A 23,354-nucleotide genomic window follows, 5' to 3' on the forward strand; every position below is an offset into this window, starting at 1 on the left:
CACAAATGACAGCTGTAACTAATTAGGCAGCATTATGGATGGCTGAGTCACAGAAACATTCGCCATGAGTGAGCTAAACTACGAAGGGGGCAGCATTAACCTGCATATGACTTAGACCCTTAAACATTAGTAAGATAATGAGCGTCTGCCTTGGGCTATACTGTCAATTAGCTGGATTAAGAAAAGAGAAAGGCCTCTTAATATGATAATAGGTGTGTATTTAATGCTGTGTCCTCAGATGGTCTTCTGTGAATTTGCAGTCAGGTTAGTTAGGATCACTATATTCAGAGGAGGTTCACTGTTTTCGAGAACTATCCTTACATCTATCTTCACAAATGTACTAAATATGACAGCGGCTAGCCATTGTAAAATGTATTTAAAAAGTGCCAAACCCATCGGTCTTGTGCTAGGTGCCGATCTTTTATCGTTGTAAGTGCTTGTTTTGATTATTTGTTTTTGCCTGGCACTCATCAATCTAAAAATAAAGGTGAAAGAATCATTCTTTTTATTTTTTGGTTTCATAATGCACACACTGCCGTAGTAGTCCCTGACACTTATGGGAATTACGAATTATGAAAGGGCAGAACTCTGTCACTCGCAGTGAAGTCAGTCAAAGGCTAAAGTTGGTTGACCTGTTGCTCTCTCTATATATATATGTATATAGACCGCGTCTTCTATAACCACTGCCCTCATACATTCAATAAAGGACAGGCACTCAGAGTAGCAGTGCAATTTTCAATTTTACTCCACACGTTTCGGCAAACTATATACATACGTATATATATATAAATATATATATATATATATATATATATAGTTTGCCGAAACTATATATAAAAATATATATATATATATATATATATATAGTTTGCCAAAACGCATCCTGCTTTGTGATATTTTTCTATAGATATATATTTTTAGTACAATCAAAGGTTCTTGAGTAATGCCAAACCTCAAAGTGAAGTCAGTCAATGGCTGAAGTTAGTTGACCTATTGCTCTATATATATATATATATATATATATATATATATATATATATATATATAATCCTCAACAGATGGAACGATAACCATCCGACGGCTGCATCAATTCCTTGGTTAAATCCCGACCATTAAAGGCGAAGTCAGATTCAACAATGCTGAATTGAATTATTTCGAATTTATTCCTTGTAATGGTTACACAGAGTCCTGCAGTAAAATGTCGACGCGTTTTGGCAAAGCACCTTCTACTGGACAAATCCGGCCAAGAAACCGGCACCATATATATACAAGATAAAATCTATCATTTGTTTTCATTGCATTGTAGTGTGATCTACTGCAGCAGCCATCTTGGAACATGCAACAATATAAATACAATCAATATATCTGTGCCCAATTGTGACACAGCAATGTTGACATAAACTACTTTCGATGGTTTAAACATTAAAACATTATATATTCCACACATATTTCATAATTGCATAAAGTATATCCATCATTTAGTGTGAAAGAGACTTGACAAAAAGTTGATTAAGAATTAAAAATTTAAAAATTGAGAATAATAATTGACAATAAATTGTGTATCTCATTGGTATATTTACCTAGTGTATAACTGTGTCCTTGCAAGTAATTCTGTTATCATTATCTTTGTATCATGCCAAAATTGGTATTATGAAGAACTTGCATTAATGTACTTATTTGGGCAATGTCATCAATTTCTTCTGGTCACCAATTTTCAATTTGGTTTATCAAATATTTGTAAAGTATATTCTCCAGTATTGGTTTTTGTTTATAAATATTTTAGATACTTCAAACAATTTGAGTATAAATATCTCAAATATTTTAAATATTTAAAATATTTAAATTATTGTAAATAGTACAAAATATTATAAAATATTATAAATCAAATTGTTCATACATACAGACCAATCAGCAAAATAACTATTATTGTACAATTCAATATAAAATAGATGACAACCATCATATTTACAATTCTCACAATAAATAAGATCTTATTCATTATTAAATTCAAAATCTGAAACCAACTGTAAAGTGACAAATGCAATAAATATGTGCAACAGATTGCAATATCTAGCTAAACCATACTAGAATTTTATCTTCTGTATAGTCTATGTATTTAATGTCAACCTATAATTTAGCCCCTATATGTTATCATTTAGTTCATTGGACCTTAGGTTTACCTTATTCTTTCATAATGTCATGCATTGACATCATGAAAGAAATGATTTTATTGTGTAAGGTTAATCTGTTCTATTTTAATCTATATTATATAATTGTAATTATTGCATGTATACAAGACGGAAAGGGAAAAAGGCCACAGGCTGAAGTGCAAAGTGCTAATTAGAAAAAACTACTTCTATATTAAATTACGTGTCTATACCTGGTGAAAAACAGTGATAAATTCTTGTATCTATATAACAACTCTTCTATAAATAACAATTCCAGAAGGAAGAGAAAATCCAAAAAGGTAAAAATTCAGAAAAATCTATACAAGTTTCAATCAGGGACAGTTACATATTCCTATAAATTCTGAAAAATCACATATATCATTTATATCGTTAAAATTACCCCTTATATAAACGGCAGTTGTAAAGTTCACATTATATCCACAGTTCAGTATAAGCAAAATTTCACAACACATCCAATCCCTCTACTGGTAAATGCAATAAACAGTTTATACTTTATCTTAAATGAACATGTAATTCAGCATCAAGATTATGCCCCCAGGGAAATTCAGAACCAAGTAATAAAATCATCTTGGATTCCATTTGTCTAAGCTCTGATGTTCTATCACCAGCCCTAGGATTATTTTTAATAGATGTAATACCATAAAATGATAATGTGCTGGAATCCCCTTTATGTATATCCCAGAAATGTTTGGCCAGGGGATATGTTCTATCTTGATTTTTAATGGCTCTAAAATGTTGTAAAAATCTGACTTTTAGCTTGTGGATGGTGCTACCAATGTATTTTTTATGACATCCACATTCAACAACATAGACCACAAATTCAGTGTCACATGTGATGCGATCCTTGATGTCACAATAGCAACCATCAAACGTTTGATATCTTTGCATATTTTGTGCATACTTGCATGCCTTACAGTGGCCACACTTTCAAAATCCCAAACTTTTTTTGCTCAACCAGGATGTCTTTTCTTCTATGGAGAAAAAGCTTCTAGTTAAATGATCCCCTAGTGAGCGAGCCTTACGAAAAGTTATGGATGGATGTGGACCAATGCTATCCCTGATATTGGGATCATTCTGTAGGATGTGCGAGTTCTTCTGAAGTATGGTTTTCAAAGAGCCATGCTGTTGGTTATATTGCATAAATATTCTAGGGGACGATTGTTTCGTCTCACTATTTTTGGGTGTGTTGTTGAAGAGTAACTCATCTCTGCTTTTGCTTTTGACTCTGTTCTGTGCATCCACCAAAATTTTGAGAGGATATCCTCTATTTAGAAATCTTTCCATCATATTCCTGATTTTCAAATCATATCTACTCTCACCTGAACAAATTCTGCGAGCCCGCAGAAACTGGCTGTAAGGTATACTCCATTTTAATGTTGTGGGATGCCCACTATTGGCATGCAGAATAGAATTGCATGCCGTGGGTTTGCGATATATGGTGGTCTCTAACCGATCATTCCTCACTTCTAGTAAGCCATCTAGAAATTCAATTGTCTTTCTACTAAAGGTGGCTTCCAAATAGATGTTAAATGGATTATCATTTAATATGTTTATATATTCCAACAATGACTGGTCAGTACCATCCCAAATAATGAAAAGATCATCAATATATCACACCCACAACACAACCCTATTCATGTAGATGTTATTATTTTCAGACCATGCCACCTGTTTCTCCCACCAGCCCATATATAGATTGGCATATGTGGGAGCAAAGGAAGCCCCCATAGCCGTCCCTTGTTTTTGTAAAAAACAGTCATTGTCAAATAGGAAAAGGTTATGGGTTAAACAAAATTGCAACATGGATAGAAGCATGTCTGTGTGTTCAAGGAATTCAATAGGTCTTGTTTGTAGAAAGTATCTACATGCTTGTAGCCCATATTGATGTTTAATAGAAGTATACAACGAGGCCACATCCATGGTGACCATTACATAATCTTTATGCCATGGAATGTTATGTATCTTAGCCAGGAAATCATTGGTGTCACGTAGATAAGATGGTAATTCAGTGACAAAGGTGCATAGAAACAGGTCCAAATATCTTGAGGTGTTTTCTAGCAGCGACTGGTTCATACTGACTATAGGCCTGCCTGGGGAATGTGATTTATTCTTATGGATTTTTGGCAGAAGGTAAATACATGGTATTTTGGGGTAATCAATCTTCAAATACATAAACTCATCATAATCAATAAGTTGTTTAGTGTGCCATTCTTTGAGCATCTCATGACACGTCACTTGATATTGAATTATGGGATTAGTCTGCAGCTTGTCATAATGATCTATATTCATCAATTGTCGGTAAGCTTCTTTAGTGTATTCACATGTGTCCATAATAACGATGTTACCGCCCTTATCAGAGGGCTTAATGATAATGGATGTGTTAGTTCTTAGTACATTTAGGTCTTTCCAGTCTTGTTGTGTAAAATTGGATCTCTTTGTTGTTTTAGATGGAACTTTCATGCGGAATTTATCAATATCGCCTATTACCAGCTCATGAAAAGTATCAATCAAATTTCCACTTGGTAATGGAGGATTGAATCAATGAGGCTCAATGATTTTAGATGACTGGTATCGTGAAAGTTAGTGGCAAACCCCATCACATTAAGCGTAGAGATGTTGATGTCAGTTTGATCATATGTCACGCATTCAAATTCATTGCTTTCCTTAGCTAGATCATTAATGGCCATCAATTCTGTACTATCGGCAATGTTAAATTCTGAAACTGGAGCCCTACTTGTTGCATTATCTACAACAAGGTTTTTATCCTTGTTCGAAAAATGTTTGATTAAACATAATTTACGAACAAATTTATAGAGCTCAATCTGAGTACTGACATAGTCCCATTGAACATTGGGACAGAAGCTTAATCCTAAATCAAGTATTCGTATTTGATTATCTGTAAGGATACTGTTAGAGATGTTGACAACAGTACTCAAGTGATTCAAACTGCTGGAGGAATAAGGATTCAATCCTATTCCTTGTATTGATTGCTTCTTCCTCTTACCCCGCCTCGTCTTCCGCTTCCTCGGCCTCGTCTGCGGTTTTGGCTGGGGGGTGGCGTGACCATTTGCATAAGACGCATTTCCCCCTGAAAATCCAATTTATTACGTGGTGCCTCATCTGCAGAGGAGCCTATCTCCAAGCTTTCATCAGCAGATATGTGATGTACGTCAACTTCTGCTCCACTCTTTGACACATCTTTGTTCTTACACTGTCATATTTCTGAGCAAACGTGTAAATTCTTCCATGTTCATAATCAAGTTTATCTCTATTGAACTTGTGTGCTTTATGTAATTTGATTTCCTCTTCCTTGTTTTTAATTCGTTCTTCCATTTTGGCTAGCTGATTAGAGACTTCTTGTTGATTAGCTATTTTCTCTAAATCTTTAGTTAGTTGCTCAATTTTAGTGATTGGTTCATCCATTCGCCTTTTGGCCTGGGTAATTAAAGTTCCCATAAGTTTGGAGGAACAATCTGCTGTTTGGGTTCTCCACTCCTCCAGCAAATCCGGATCCATATCACCTAAGGTGGGCAGTATTAGAATGCGAAGGCCCCTTGGCACTCTGCCACTTTCAATGTACTTAGTCAATGATGTCATCTCCCACCATTTTTTAAGTTCCGAAATGCGTGCTTTCTCTAACTGATTGATGATGCTGGAGGTGGTGTGAATCTGAACCCCTGGAGGTCCGTTGCTGATCTTGGTGTTGTTAAACAATACAGCTGCTGCTTGTTCCCACAGCCTTCTCCGTTCCGCCATAATTGCGATAAACGAGAACTGCCCAGGTTATGCGATCAAAAATAATAGTAATGTTCTGTTTATAGCCACTGAATAATGGAAGAGCCAAGAGGAGTAAACAAATCTAAAAAACAGGACGCTGTGTGAATAACCACCAGTAATAAACTGGATACTTTGTATAATTGTTGATCCGTTATTGCAAATGTATTCTATACATGTCACAATGTATCTGGAGAGAGCCGAATTTCAAACACTGACATTTACTCTGTCTGTTGTTTGTTTTCCGGGCCGTGTGCCAATTTAGAATGCGGTGATACAGAGCAGATATTTAGTAGCCGAACTTAGGAGAGGAATGAAACCTCCAACCCGTGGGCGTTCTCCAACTCCCCCAGAAGAGAGCAACAGTCCTACCGTATCAGATCGGCAAAATTTGCATCCGGATGAAAGCGGCACGGTGCTGCGTGTAAATCACTTTTCAGATTTCTCTGGTAGAAAATGTCACGCGCACTCAGACGGCGTGCCAGCCGTATCGTGTACCAGAGACCACGTAATAAATAATCCTCAACAGATGGAACAATAACCATCCGACGGCTGCACCAATTCCTTGGTTAAATCCCGACCATTAAAGCGAAGTCAGATTCAACAATGCTGAATTGAATTATTTCGAATTTATTCCTTGTAATGGTTACACAGAGTCCTGCAGTAAAATGTCGAAGCGTTTCGGCAAAGCGCCTTCTACTGGACAAATCCGGCCAAGAAACCGGCACCATATATATACAAGATAAAATCCATCATTTGTTTTCATTGCATTGTAGTGTGATCTACTGCAGCGGCCATCTTGGAACATGCAACAATATAAATACAATCAATATATCTGTGCCCAATTGTGACACAGCAATGTTGACATAAACTACTTTCGATGGTTTAAACATTAAAACATTATATATTCCACACATATTTCATATATATAACAATTTATAGCCTCATTTAGGTTTACTTTTAACTACTTTTTACAACATTTTTGTGTTACAGGTTCATTTTACACTCTATGGTTATGTCAGATGTATTTAAAGTGTTAGAAATGTTTGACTATTTAGGCATTTGTAATCACTTATATAGTTTAATTAATGATGTAGTCAGGGTGCAGCGTTAGTCTGGCAATAATTAGCAGGTCATGAAACTGGCCCCGGCCATTCACAGTTTTTTCTTCATTAATTTGACTGCTAAATGCTTCATTTATATTTTTAATAATGTTATAGCAGTTGTCATGAGTGCTGTAATATCTGCAGTAATTAACAGTGCATGGCGAGGGCACAAGTTATAGTTACCTTATGGTGTGAGTTATAGTTAGTTGAAATAACTCTATCTGCTAATTTTCTAAGGTTCTGTATGAATAAATTCAGAACCTAACAATAACGCCCCTGTAACCTTTCTTTTTGTAAGTGAATTTCTATTTTTTTTCTAATTCTGTTCCCTAAATATAACATCCCTGTAACCTTTGTTTTTTTTCAGTGCATTTCTAACAAAAAGTAATTTTATTACTATACATTGGCCATGCTTTGCGGGGGTGGCCCGCCGGGCCTGCAGCCAACCCCCTATAACCACTCAACCTGTCTGAGTGCCACTATGAGTGAATGAATTAGTGTATGAATGAGTTTGTGAATGTCTTTATTTTTTTTGCATATATTTATGAAGTTGTTGCAACATTACACGAGGGGAGGGCCACACTGAACGTTGCAGCGTATTCACGAATATCACACATGGTGAAAAAAAACAATTTAAGGACATAACTTCACCCTCAAAGACCCCTGGGAAAAGGGTACCACCACCCTGACTCATTATGCCATTTTTCATTGTATTTTTTCAGCCCTGGGAACCATGTCCTGGTACCTAAAAATGCTGGCTGCAACTTTCTGGTCAGGTTGGGGCCAGCCAATCACAGCATTCCTGTTGGCACACGCATGACCTAATTCACCACTATCACCGCAAAAACATTGCGACTGATCTCTTGTCCTAGATATACAAATTTATTTCCTCTTTAATGGCTCAAAAATTATTGAATGGGTTTACACCAAACATCCAAAAGTCTAATCTGCGTACCGAAACCTACCTTTCTGGCAAATCTGGTGTCATTCCGTCCAACGGTTCTGGCTATAGTCATGTTCAAAACTTAAATGAGAATTAACATGAGAATCACACATTTTGTGACCCCCCCCCCATTTTTCTCAACCCATGCTTGACGGATCACCCGAAACTTCCCATGCACAACAAGAATCACCGGCACACTCTGTTTTGGAAAGTTTCATGAACATTTATCAAATGGTGCAAAAGATATAGGCAGGTCCAAAACGCTTTTTCTTTGGAAACACATGGCCCTAACTATAACTACCTACTGACAACTCTGTGTGTGTGTGTATATATATATATATATATATATATATATATATATAATCTCGCTGCAGACGTAAATAATGAGTCTCCGTCACAACATATCATAGTTGAAGTGAAGATTTAAATGCGAAAAACAAACCTAACGGGTTTCAGAAACGAAGTTTCTTTGCTCACGTGAAACTCCTTATTTACGTCTGCATCGAGATAAGACGCCTCACCCGGGTGGATTAATGATTTGGATTGATTATAGGGGGTCGCAACCTCATCTCTGTCTGCTGCGTTGCTGGTGGAGGACACGGCAATTTTATTCTTTATATATATATATATATATATATATATATATATATATATATATATATATATATATATATATATACACACACACACACATACGTACATATTCTGAGTGGAACTAAAATGGATTTCATAGCCAAGGAGGTACCATTGCTGCTAGAGAAGGTTTGCCACCTCACCCCAAGTTTAACCTTTGCACGTAGTCAATGTTATGGCTCTCAAAACCCTCCTGTGGACAACTTTGCACATTGTAGATGGGTATGACTGTATGATATTAGGCTAGATACCTTTACTTTAAAATCTCAATGAGGCTTTTTTCTTTGTGGCAATAGGATCTGAGCCCAACAAATATGGACATCTTCCCTGAACCATCCATGGAATAATCTGACTGCCTTGACACAATCTTCTGGTTGTTAAGTCCTAAACATTTCTTTATTCTATGAAATAGACTTCTCGTCTCTCCTGCAGACCTTAGGTCCCCACAGCAGGCTTCTGTGCATGAGGGCTGTCTCCAGATGTGACTTTTCCATGGCCATGTCTCAACTTGTCAGCTACAGTTTTATCAGAGGAGGGAGCCCTTCAAACATTTGTGCCCATTTTGAATGTACAGGAGGACAATGACCTGACCAATAAAGATCCCAGGAAGGGGTCAGTAGTCCTTCACTCCTTTTTTGCCTAGGAGACAGACAGAATTGTCTTTGTTTTAGATGTTCTTACAGGTCCAGGAATGGCATCAGGATGTGCTGGTGAAGGGCCAATCATATCATATACATTAGTCCGTGATACAAGCTTGCCTTCTTTTTGAGCACTTCCTTTCTCAACTTACTGCAAACCTTCCCAGAGCCCCTCATTCAGGATCGCTTAATCCATCTTCACTCTTCACTCTCCAGAAGCGTGTTATTCCTTTTCAGATACATCCCAATTAAAGTGATAGAACCTTTCTTCACTCAGTGATGAAACCAGTATCCCCTCGATAGATGAATATCAGGGGAGGCTCTATGGATGAATGGTTTCAGTTTCTGTGACCACCATTTGTTGTTTACACTTCAAAGACAGGGTTATTATGGGAGTCCTTTGTATTGCCATTGGGTTATATTACGTAATTATAAGACTCATTCTTGCTACGTGATCACTGTTGGTGCCTCTTCAAACTTAATGCTCAGAAAGGCAACATCATTGTGCTCCAAAAGGGCGGTTGATAACATTTATTCTGGGATGTTGATTACAGTCACTGGAGTGAGATTACCAGAGAAACATTTTAATCTAGCTTGTTACCAGGCACCACAATTAATACTTAGTGGAACTTTTATGGAGTGTCAAAAATTAACTTTCACCAATTAGATTTTTGAAAACAAATAAAAAGAAACTTTCTATTATATATAGTCTGTGGCCGCATATTAAAACATTGATATTATGTTTCAATCATGAACAATGTAGTTCAACCTCCACAATGAAAAGCAGTTTTATTAACTTTTCATTGGGGAGACATACTTTTCCTTTTAGTCTATTCCACTTTTATTCATTAAGCACCTGGGCATGTGGGTTTAAAAGGCACACTCTAGAAGTGACTTAGCTAATTTGCAAAAGTGCGTTAATTATATTACAAAGCATGTTTTCCTGACGTGTGTAACTGCATTAGTTTCAAACTGCAGGGAGCTAGAACACCATGGCATTCTCTTGAGCCATACACTTTAGTAATACATGTGGGTGGTGTTGAATACAAATTGCAGCCCTCAAATGACTTAAATGATGTGCCAATGGTGCATTTACTGTGCCTTCCTTGAAAGTGGGTGTAAGTGATTTAAAAGTACTTTGTTATGTACAGTTTTCTCATCAATAATCTTACTGCAAATATTGCAGTGATGTTGTCAATGATACATGGATGATGTTATGAGTGAAGTAATATATGGGGAAGTTAGCAGTGCATGGCGAAGGTGCAAGTTCTAGTTACATTCGTGCACGAGTTATAGTGCCTTGAAATAACTAACTGTAACTGCTGAATTTCTAGGGTTTTGTGCAACTAAATTAAGAACCTAACTGTAACATCCCTGTAACCCTTGTTTTTTATATATACGTGTGTGTGTGTGTGTGTGTGTGTGTGTGTATATATATATATATATATATACATATATATATATATATATATTACACACCCTTGTAAAGCATTATTCCAGAGTGAACATTTATGAAAAGCATTCCTACGGAATCCTGTCCATAGATGTTTTTCCTGGCTCCTACTTAAGTAGACTCAATTCCATTGGAAAGTAAATAGTGCATCCAATCTTTCAGGAATCAGAGGTGACAAATATTAAACAATGCATAGAGAATTATCAATAGATAGCTGCTAATAAAAAGGTTAGTTTCCTCTGAAGGGTTTCAGGTGACATCAAATAGACAACAAAAGTGAAGCTAGAGTTCGCTATAATGCCGGGGAAAAGGGTTTTTACCTTATGATGGCTCAATCTGGGAAGAGCAAGTTCCCCAATTGTTTCATTATAGCAGTGACTAATTGGATTTAGGATTTGATATTCCTGTGAATGGCTTTCTATAAGAACAATACGTAGGGCCTCATTATGAGGCTGGCGGTCTTAAGACTGCCAGCCTGTGGCCACCACGGTCAAACTGCTGGCACCACCAGGCTGCAGCCAGCCTGCAGTCTTGTGGTCCTGGCGGTTGTAATCCATCAGGGCAGCGCTGCAAGGAGCGCTGCCCTGGGGATTACGAGTCCCCATCCACCAGCCTTTCCATGACGGCAAACACCGCCATGGAAAGGCTGGCAGAATGGGGACACTTGACATTGGCAGTGCAGGGGCCCCCATGCATAGCCCCATCGCGCATTTCACTGCTCGAATTACAGGCAGTGAAATGTGCAATGGGTGCTGCTGCATCTGACGCACCACAACATTGCCGCTGGCTCAATTGCGAGCCGGCGTCAATGCTGTGGTGAGTGTTCCTCTGTGCCAGTGGGCGAAAACGCTCCTAATATAGCAGGCAAAAGACCTCCATTGCCAGAGGTCTTTTGCCTGCAGAGGCTTCGGCGGTCCTGAGAAAGGACCGCCTAAGTCATAGTAAGGCCCATATTGTTCTAGAGTGGGCACTGAAATACCACCACATTTTACCTCCTCATCAAAACACTGCATTAGTGAACTTACTTTCACTGGAGAATTTCTGTAGCCAAAAACCCTCTTTTTATTTTCGAATTACAAATAAAAGCATAGCATTGCATTGTGAGAACTGATTGCTGTCAAGGGCATGCATTTTGTTTTTTTATGTACTCATCCAAATAATGCAGGTAACAGTTAGTTCATCACCACCACACGATGATGGAGAGCTCCCAAGGGAAAGAGATGGCAGAGTTTGGAGCAGATTCTGCAACTAAATAATATGTCGAATATTTAGCTGTGTCGAAACTGCACCTCTGTGGACAGGAAGTACATGTTCTGTACTAAAACATGATTTCAAGTACTTTGTACAATATTCTTCTTTCCCAGTGATCCTCTGAAAAAACGATATTTTTTCAGATTTCAAGAAAATTGAAACTGCAAAATCGCGTTTGGAGATTCTTAATGGTAAAGGTCTTTGAAATGTTATGTAAATAAGGTGTGCCTGAAATTGTTTATTGCATTTCTGTCATAACGTATGGCAAGTGTGTCACTGTGTGTCTCAGCCGATTATTGCAACCGGACAAACCATGTGCAACATATGCAGCAGAAACTGCTGGCTGCATGTCCTACGTGCTATTAATGAAGGTATTGTTTAGAAAATCTAAACAAGTATTGGCATATAATGTCTAAAAAAGGGTCGTGGGCTATTCAGTATACTATTACTTAAACTTGATTAGTGCCTGACAGCTTTTCACCTGGTGATTCAATTTAATGTTTCTCCAAAATATACACCAGTGGACCAGTATTAAAACGCCTTTTTGCTCCAGTCAATTGGGACTAAATGTCCCAGCTCCAGTGCAATTTATATAATTTAGTGCCACTTAAGTACATAATAGGATCCCTTTATTTACAATGCTTAGAAATTGAAGCAATACAGGTAGAAAGCAAGTTTTTTTTTTTTTTTACTATTAGTAATATGACGCAAAGTTAATGTAATGTTATTTTTTTGGAAACATTTGATGGAGGCATCATAAAGAGTAGCAGCACAAGAAGTAATTGTTATTTCTTCAAAGGCAAGCCACGTGTACGTAGAAATAAATATATATGTATGCTCCATTTGAGAATGCGACTAGGCGGTTGTTGGTGGATTGCAATAGATTGCAGGTCACCACCTGAGAAAACCCAAGCTATCAATTTCATTATGCAATTGGAAACATATGAAACTGACAGCACCACATAATTTGTGGAGTTCAAGCAAGGGGCATCACAAGTCTTAACAGCTGGGCGCATACGCTTAACAAGCTACCATGCAAATCAGCCTTTATTGGCCTTCATTTGTGTTGCTTTGGATCATAATGAAGTGCTGCTGTATAATTCACCAGCAGACACATATTTATGGACTCCTGTACATAAGGTATATTTTTTAATTTCTAAATAGTGAAAAGTACTGATTCACCATTTAGAAACTGCAAAATGTTATGAACAATGAGGCCATTCCAGTTAGAGGCTGAATCAGGACCTGTAACTTTGAACAGTGAGATACCCTTATCAATGGGGATAACGATATGGGAGTAAATCACTCAGAGTAGTTCTCTTTATGTTCATTCAATTGGAAGGTCACATTATTGAGCAGAGTGACTAATTATTTCAGAATTTCATATTTGAGCCATTAAGAAATGATTATTCACAAAACACATGTTCTGCCATGTATTATTGTGTTTGATGGACCATGTCAGATTGGACATTCATCTTTGACAATGTAAATACATTTCCCCGATTGAACATTCCTCTGTGACCATAAGGATTTCCATGAAATATTCACAGTTTAAGGACTTCATATATTGTCTCTCAGATAATCAGTATATATGAATGAAATTGATGGTTTAGATAAGGATCAATATATATGCTATTTTTCTAACTAGCTGTAGGCTAGTTAGATAAATCCCATCCACCGTATTACAAGTGCCATAGGCTATAATGCAGTTGTAGTATGCTAAGGAATAAAGATGTCTGTTATAGAGCTTTGTGTGTGGCATGTTTATTTGCATGCTCCAGGGCAGGAGGAAAACGCTACAGCAGTCACATTTGTAACAGTGTGTCACATCTGCCAAACTCTGAATCTGATCCATAGACATGCTGAAGAAAACTTAAGGCAGGCATGACACGTTATCCACTCTTCAGAAGAAGTGGGTAAAATGGGACAATCAGAAACCACCCATCATTCTACCGCATCAATCACTGGAACAATAACTGAACAAAATATTGAGATATCTGTGTCACATGGGCTGTCTGACGAGGGAATTAAGTTGTCTCCTACACATGCAGACATCATAAGCCGCCATTACTTGACATTCTGTGCAGCAGAAAAGACAGACTATGTGGACACGCTAGTGGTCAATCTTTCTTTTTTGAGCACACAAACCTATTAGTTTGACCAAACATAGTCATTGTCACACTGTGACATTTTAACAATCAAACCAATAAAATGATTCCCCATCACTTGCAATGTTGAAACTTACATAGGAACAGAAAGAATTAATGAAATGCTGAATTCAAAGAGTACTTCAATGAACCGTCAGCAGTGATGTATGTTGACCTCATTGTTACAAGTTTGATTTCCAGAGGTTATAGTCAGTTTATCATCGTCCTGAGATCTTTAAAATGAGTACAATTGAGCTAGGTAACAGTAATCACCAGTTATTGGTTAAAACAACAACGTGCTCCCTCTAGGGTGAACATGCAATCTACAACTTTGCTTGGTAAATCGGATGCAGCAATATTACCGTACCCTGCAGCTCCCCAAAATGTTGATAGGTTAATTTTACCTGTTGCCCTACATTGTAATAACTGTTGTACAAATGATCTATAATGTAATTTTCACATATACTAAAGTGCATGGCTTCAGATATGTTGCAGTACTCAGGGCTAAACTGACACACTTCCTGAGAACTGCCTCTCATATTTTACAGTTTAAAAACTTCATAGAAATAAATAACACCTTCCTTGCCCTTTATTTCTCTGTTCCTCTGCTCTAACAAGCATCATTGTAAAATATTTTCTGGGAGCAATTTAGTTGAATTAATATCCTTTCAAAACGTCTTTGCTATTTGAATTGAATTATTTCTATATTACCACATCCAGTAACTTTTTGTAATTGTTTTTGATACATGTGTTTATATTTAATACACCCTTGATCAGTACACATATGCAGCAAACAAACTTTAATACAGGAAAGCAACCCATGCACTGGAGGGGTAACTGTATGTTCATTAATATATGGTGTGGCAGACACAAATCAACAATTATGAGTAGCATTGAATCTTGTGGAAGTTTTGTTTATTATTATGCCAAATGGAAATCTAATCCATTAAAAAAAAATATATAGTTCAATTTTACGGATGGAGTTGAATTGGTGGATTTGCACCACAGACACACACACACACATGTTCTTTTAAATCTGTGCATGAATCCAATTAACTCATCCAGAATAATCTTTCAGGAGACAAAATGTAAGTGAATTTTGAAGGTGTTGCAAATTTCCAAAGTCATGTTAGGACAGGAAGGAACAAAGCTTTTTAGCATCCTCATCTGCAGGCTACAGGAGACTTGCATAGCTCTAATGTAGGTAGTTAAAGATAGCGAGGGGTACGTTGCACTCTAAAGTGACTCAGTCTGTAAACAGGCAGTGTCTTTGCAGAGTCTTTCATTCATGCTCAACTCCTACTTTTATTCAAATGTATGACCATATCCATAGTTCCTTACACAGTTACCTTAAGGTGTATACTGTAATTCCAGCAAGACAATATCTTTGGTGTTTAGATATAGAGATCCAATTTTTTACCATGCATTGGACTGAAAAATATGTATATTTTAAATGAAGACAATCAATAGAATTAATATAATCACATTTCAGTTAGAGTTCAGTCCAGGGGTATTAGATCAGGTATCTAGATGATTAAGTCACATCTGATTGCCATGGCTACTACCAACACCATCCCCACCATGAGCTAATCAGGGAGGGACATTAACCCACCTGTTCGGTATGGGTCGAATTGTCTCCAGCTGATGCCAAGAATGAAGCCAGAATCACTGAATTTTCCATGGAAGAGTCCTGTGATTCCTAAACTATGGTGCCCCAAGATACATCCCACCATTCCATGTTCTTGGTGGTTTCTGTAGCCCGGCCACTCCTGGCTGGGGGACATAAATGCTAACCACATTTTAAAGTCCCAAACCAAGACAGCCACTTTTACAGATGGCCTTGCTTACATTTCCCAGCTCATCATGATTGTCACATTTCCTGAGTGATTAACCTTATTCAGTCCTTGGCTACTAGTTACATGATCCACTGCTACACTTATTTCCCTTTGCAACAATTTACTTTGAACAGTGAAGTCTCATACTTGTTGTTGGTGCTTACCTGAAATTCAGGTCTTGGAACTTGTTTTAGTCTTGGTCCTGTTTGTTTCAATACTGCTGGTATGCCTCAATCTTGGTCATGATCTAGTTTTTTGTGTAGATCCTGTTTTTGGTTCAAAGTGTGATGTTTGTCTAGACAGCACCCAGTGATCCTGCCTATTCATCTATCCCAACCACACACAACCAATGCTCATAGACTTCAGTCTTCAACCAGCTGCCCCTTAGTCATCTGGAGTGTGCACATCACCAGTCATGATCTACTCTCCATTTTCAGACATCGTGAACAAGCATGATTTGATTACTGCATTGACCCTAGACATCAAGAAGGAAGTGAGGCTGAAAGGCTGTATGTGATAATGTAAATTAGAGGCAGAAAAATTTGAATATTATTCTGGAGATTAGGAAAAACAACTTTTAAAAATATGGCTTCTAAGGAGTTGTTAATAGACACCAACCTCAGTGTGATATTAAATCAGGCAGAGACAGTAAGAAGACAGTCAGGTTCCATTTTACATCATTGACAGATCTGAACACAACATAACGGATATACTGTGTCCTAGCTTCTGTATTACTGATGGTTATAACTGCCACATTGTTCACCTCAGGCACACTGAAATATTCTAGCTATCTATTTTGAAACTTCCCCATTGTCCATAGGCATCAAAGGTGGAGGCCTGATTAAATAATTGAAAATTCTATAATAAACAGTATTTTTCTTTGGGTTTGGTATTAACCTAATTGGAGAACATCAATTGATGTGTGAAGGTTTAATTATCCCTAATTGTAACACAGTCTAAATCTTTAGGTCGCAAGCCATATCAAGGGTATTGGTCCTATGTTCTGTTATATTGTATACCCCAGAAGGTTGTAAAAAAGACTAAACTCTGAAGTAGAGTTATATGCAACATTAAGGTGGTCATTACAACCCTGGCAGCCTTCAGAACGCCAGGGTCAAGGTGGCGGTCAGACTGCTGCCAATGTGGCGGTCCAGCAGCCACATTACAACTGTGGCGATTGCGCCACGGTCGGACCGCCAACACCGCCAGATCATGACTTGTCGTCGGTCTGGTGTTGCTGGTGGTCCTGATACGCCAGAGCAGCATTGCAAGCAGCGCTGCCCAGGGGATTACGTGTCCCCTCTCTGCCAGCCTTTACATGGCAATAAACTGCCATGTAAAGGCTGGTGGAGACAGGGTGCAGGGGGCCCCATGGGGGCCTCTGCACTGCCCATGCACTTGGCATGGGCAGTGCATGGGCCCCCATGGCCAGCCCTGTTGCGCTTTTGTCTGTCTGCTTTGCAGACAGTGAAAAGCACGACGAGTGCTGGTGTACCCTAAGCACAGCAACATTGCCGCTGACTCAATTATGTGCCGGCGTCAATATTGTGGGCTGTTTCCCACTGGGCCAGCGGGTGGAAACTCTGTTTCCGCCCACTGACCCAGCAGGAAACTCTTAATAGGGGCTGCGGGAAGGGGACCGCACTGGCTGTAACCTGACCATTGGTAGTTTGGCGGGCAGCCATTTCCGTCCGCCAAACTCATAATTAGGAGCTCAGTTTTTTTGTGGCTTCAGACACAAGGGTCCTTTTTATCAGGTAGTCCCAAGAAGTAAGACTTGCATCACCTCCATATAAACAGTGGTTCTATGGAGGTTGACAGCCTTATATGCTGTTTGCATTTCTCATGTGAGGAAGAATACTATATACTGACCCCATCTCTCTCGTGGCCAAGAAGAACTGCAAGCGACCATAAAAATCACTGACAAAATATTTGGGATCCTCCACAGAAGCATTATTTTGAAGGACTAAAGTCTGATAGAATATAATTTGGATGTAGTGAATATGTTGGTCCATTGCAGAAGAACTTCTTGTTGCTATTTTGTGTGCTACTTGCAGGGCTTGCTGTAAGATGTATTTGTAAGACCTGCGTGAGCTGCTGCCCTTCAGCTAGCATTTGCAATATTGTTGAAAAACTGAAGTGGCCAACTTTAGACCAAATTATTTATGGAATGCTAAAATCTGTCCCAGTAAACTGTGGGCTCCTCACCCTCTCCCCACCAGCAAACCCCTCCCCTGGCCACCACCATTGTAAAAGAAATCTTGAGTTTCAGACTGGACAAGTTGCTTCTATTTGAAGTGCAAATAAACTCTATTGTGTTGTTTTGTTCTGAGAAAACACTTAACTGTGATTCTCCAAGAATGCTGAGCAACATTGGTAGCCACCCATATTCTTGTTACACTGGTTTATGCTAGTTCCTGCTACTTAGGACTGCTAGGTTACTCTTTTGATTGCAACTGCTCTAGAACAAGGCAGCTTAAATTTGGTCATGCCACCGAAGTTTGGTGTATGTTGCATTTGCTACCTGTGGAGAAATTCATTTTGTTTAAATTGTCGACCTCTATATGGCACTGGGCCTCCTGCCATGCAGGTGTGAATTACTATATATGTTGTGATGTAGTTGAAATTTTAGTGCTATTCTTCATGTCACAGAAGTCATCAATACGTGACACTATATGCATTATGGTAACCAAAGTACTAATAATTTCAATTTAGAAAAATACAATAAGAAATCATTTTAACTGTGCATTTGTTTAAACTAGTGCTAGAAAAACAGGTCTTATCGCTTATAAACCAAATGTTTGCAAGATTTAATTGATATGATGTTATATCTTAGGCCCTAGACTACCAGAATGTATTGAAACAATATTGAATTTCTAATGATTGATGATTTCAATACTTGTGCAAAAATAGAGAAAATCCGTTCTGCTTTATACCAATTGAAATGCTTTAGTAGAGTTTTTTTCATTTATAATAACTGTAACATGCATATTATTGAAGCATTGTTAATGTTGAATTTATAAGCTTGCATATTACAAGTGTGTTCATTAAAGCGTACAAATTAAATATATTGCTTTAATTCACTTGGGTAAGCCAAAGTGAGAACTGTTAGTCTTATATTTCGTGCCTGTATATAAAATGCTGATTGATTTTACTAACATGAGCTTTCTTTCTGACTTTGTTCCCATGAGAAGACTAGCTTTGGTAATAGGCCCTATTGTTAAGACGCAGAGAGAAAGTGTAAGTGTGTCCTTGAGTTTGGAACATCCTGAAAAGTGGATTAACAAATTATACAAATGTTTTAATCCTGTGTGGAGCTACATAGATGGATGAGGTTCCCATGACAGACCTGGGAATGGAGGTCGATGTTGCAACCTGTAGTCCTGTGATCGATTACCATTGGATGATGCCCTTTCAGCATAATATGAACTGTCTTTCAGACCGAATCAAATTGCTTTATGAACTTTATCATACTGATGACCAGTCAGTTATTCTTTGGTCTGAGATCCCTCCAGATTCCTGAAGATGAGAAGTTGAGCCCTTGTTTTTGTATACTGAATGTTAAGCCCCTTGGAGAGGTATCTTCCCATCTGCCTTGCCCCTTTAGATGCTCCACTGAGACTTGGAGATTTTATTCCCTAACCCTTTTCAGAAGACTCTTGATCGAGCTTCTGACATGCTGATACATTCCCTTTTTATGTATCTTTTTTCCACCTTAGTTAGTACCCATTTGCACGAGATTTCCTTTTTCCAAATTCTTTTTTGCCCATTTTGTCCTTTTTGCCTTTGCCCAGATGTGTTCACCCCCAATTAGATACCTATTTAAACACTTTAAGTTAGGAGGAAATTAATTCTCTGTTCTGGCCTCTAAAGTTTGGAATCAGCCTTCTAGGACTCTAAATTTTTCTGAGCTGATCCCTTTGTCTGAGCTCATGATACTTTTGGCTAAATGTTGCGCTTATAAATAATTTATTCATTCATTAATTGATTGATGGCTTTGCTCTTAACACCGCCGTGTGCAATACCCCTCTGTTGCACCACACTGTGTGCTGAAGATATAGCTTTATTTCGCAGGAGCATTTAAACTAAACATGACAACATATTCAATGGATACAGCCTTTTGATATAGAATAAGCGATCTTTCATTATGTCTCACAATCCATTCATCTTTCCGGGTCCTGAATTGGTCAAATAACACCTGAAATGAAATAATGGCCTTTCTCTATCTTCTGTCTCTTCCACCATTAACCCTTGTTAAAGTTGTCTTCCCACATTAGAACACTGGCATAATATAAAGCATCTTGGATTCAAAGCTCTCCTACTCCTGACTCTCCTCCACCTTTGAAAACAATCATTTCTTTTCTATGGGATTCTCCATTTGGTAGCTCTGCAGATCCTCTACCTCATTACGACCTCCTCCCTGGCCTATCCCATCAGTCCGGGAGAATCCAGGTAAATTGCCTTTCTTAAGCCAACACTTTGTCCGCTGTAGGATTGGGCGGAACTGACAGACTTTCACTAAAACTCTGAGCATAAAAACTCTGCGAGATTCCATTGAGTTCTGCCAGTGGGTGGAAATATGCATGTCACATGCTTGCTCTGCAATTTAGTGGCAGTAGCATGAGCAGTGGTGAAAAATCCATGCAATCGGCACAGGACGTGCGCAAGAGCGGGTGGCCTTTCAAGTTGATATTGCTGCTACTCAAGTATAAAATCTACTTGAGGAACATCACAGCTACTTGACAAGCAGTCCTCTCATCACCTGTGTTAAACATTTCCACTAGGGGACACCAAATCTTGCTTGCATTACTGGAGTCTCACAGGATAAAATTCCTGCAAGTGGCGATTGGCAGAATTTGGCCAAAACTTTGTGTTACAAGAGTAATGCGGAGTAGCCAAATTCTGCTAATTCTGCAGGAAGAATGAAGCATTCTTCCCACCCCTAGCCCACTCCTAGAAGAGAGCACAGCTCCATTGCATCTCTTTGGTCTCCCTCAAAATAATGGTAGGTGTTACAGAGTGTTATCAGTTGTATAGGAACCAGGAAACTCTTCACTCCCAACATTGTTTGGCCAATTCTTAGAAGTTGTATCTGGATAACTGGATCATCAAAAGGTGTGAAGTGAGTGCATATGTTGTATTGGAATGCTCTTCAGTTGAACTTTGGTAGTATGTATTTCAAATCTCCAAGCTGCTTTAAGAGCCCTTGCTAATAAGGATTAACTTAACAGCTGTTCTTTTCAGTTTACGTTACACATGCACCACAGAACTTGTTTCAATAGCTTTTGTCCAATGGAAAGCTACACATTTACATTACTTCATATATTATTCACATGACGCTAGGAAAGTATTAAAAACAAGTGTTAGTGTTTAGATGAAGGTAGGACAAATGTGTCCTTACCCCTCATAACCCATATGTGTACTCAGTATAATTGTGCAGAGGACCTGCACACAAACATCCTTCTTACCAGATTGGCAGTTCTGGTAATTTTTGAATACAAATACTTTTTAACAAAGCACTTTTGGTTGAGCCTGTTTAACAGTCTGCAGTCTGCAGTTTGGCCCCAACTCCACAGTTCCAGCGCCCAGCGCAAAAATAAAAAAAATTGGACCATAAAAAAGTTTGATTACCTTACATTGGATATGAACAGTTTGATACTCAATAAATGTATGATTATCACTTTTACCATTCCTTATGTATCATCTTCATATTTTTCACCTTCGTTTTGAATATCTTTCACATTTTATGTGATATGCGTTGATGGCTTACATCCATTTCATAGCCTTAAGTGTATATTATTTGATTGTGAAAGGCATATTTCTTATGTGCAGGGTCTTAAAAATCCAATTTTAATCTTTGGAGACCCTAAAAGTGAGCAACAACAGGCAATTTGACTGACAAGTTTTCCTGTTCAGATGTTGAATGCTTTTCCATGGTTGTGGATACCCATAAATGTAAACACATGCATTAGGTTTTAGCAATAGCATAAAAATGGGACTGAAAATAACTGCCTTTCACTTTCCCTTACTACACCATCTTTTGGTAGTAACTGAAAATGTGCAATTATTTACATTAACCATTGATCATTAACCAACTGTGTGGGATTCACATGCTTCTTTCATGACTTTTAACTCGGAGGTCTCCATTATGTGAACAGCAGTTGTGAACTGCTGGTGGTTGTACTCACACTTGCACTTAGTGTAGAAAGTGAAAATGCTCTCATATTTTCAGTGCAAAATGGGAGCATTATAACGTGCTCATCCTGCCATGCCGATTTCCATTTATGCAAGCACGATAGGATTTTCCCATAATGCTCGCCAGGTTAATTTTTATGTGCAGCTCATGAAAAGTAGAAATGTCCCACCTACACTAATTTTGCAATCATCTGCCGTACAGCAGAATAAATAGAAGGCATTTATCACCACTATAACAAACATCAGTAAATGGATAGTCTAATTAGTGATGCTATGATTGGTACACTTTCAGTGCCTGTGTGTTTGCCTGTTAGTGTGTGTGTGTGCGCGTGCGGTGGGTACTTGGGATGTGAAGAGGGTTGCCATTTGCTCATTGACTGTGCTTCACCAGTGCAACTCTGAACTTGCAGATACATCTAGGTAGTGATCACATAATGTGTATATGTCTCTTTTGCTGCTACTAGCAGTCGGAAAAAAACGTTATTAATGGCAGGAAAGGAATAATCCTCTATGAAGCTGGGTTGCATTTTGTACAACAGTGCTCCAATTGCTGGTACTAAGATACACATATGTTACTGTGCCAGGAAATTGTTGGAAGGTATTTTGCAATACTGTAATTTATAATAGTTGATTGAAAATGCACAATTTTTCGCATTTATTTTGTTTTGTTGGAAAACATTGAATTCCTATTAATCCAATCTCTTCTAAATAGTATTCCGGACTATGTATGCTTCTCACAAATCAAATCATTGTATTATTTAATAGAAATATAAAAATTAGTTATTACAGGTTTTGTGGTTTTTTAACATAGTCATGATATAAATCTTGCAAAAAAATTATGTTTCTACCATTTTCTCAGTTTGTTTTGTCTTTACAAGGGTTTTCTTCCAAAATATGTAGTAGGTACCTACCACATCGATATGAATACCTTCTCATATTTGAATTACTAAGATTATGATTATAATTTAAAGTATGCAAATCTCAGATGTGACACAAGCACCTTAGGCTATTTCAGAATGTAAAATCGTCTTTGAGCAACAACAAAATCTACTATTTCCTGCGGTTGGGAATTATATAGAATGTCCTCTTTAACTGTTCAGGACAGTAAATTAATTTACGGATCTGTTATTGTTCAGAAAACCGCACGTTTTATTTATCCACTTTGGCATGTGCTCACTTTTATTTGTAGA

The 23,354-nt window shown here is 38.0% G+C and overlaps 1 protein-coding gene across 6 annotated transcripts in view; it reads left to right on the forward strand.

Annotated features, from left to right (window-relative positions):
- CDK14 (cyclin dependent kinase 14) overlaps nt 1-23,354 on the forward strand; it is a 1,910,605-nt gene that overhangs the window by 930,048 nt on the left and 957,203 nt on the right. The gene's annotated exons all lie outside the window — the stretch shown is intronic.

The sequence above is a fragment of the Pleurodeles waltl genome, chromosome 10 (genome assembly GCF_031143425.1).
Source record: "Pleurodeles waltl isolate 20211129_DDA chromosome 10, aPleWal1.hap1.20221129, whole genome shotgun sequence".
In the NCBI taxonomy this organism is placed as follows: Eukaryota; Metazoa; Chordata; class Amphibia; order Caudata; family Salamandridae; genus Pleurodeles; species Pleurodeles waltl.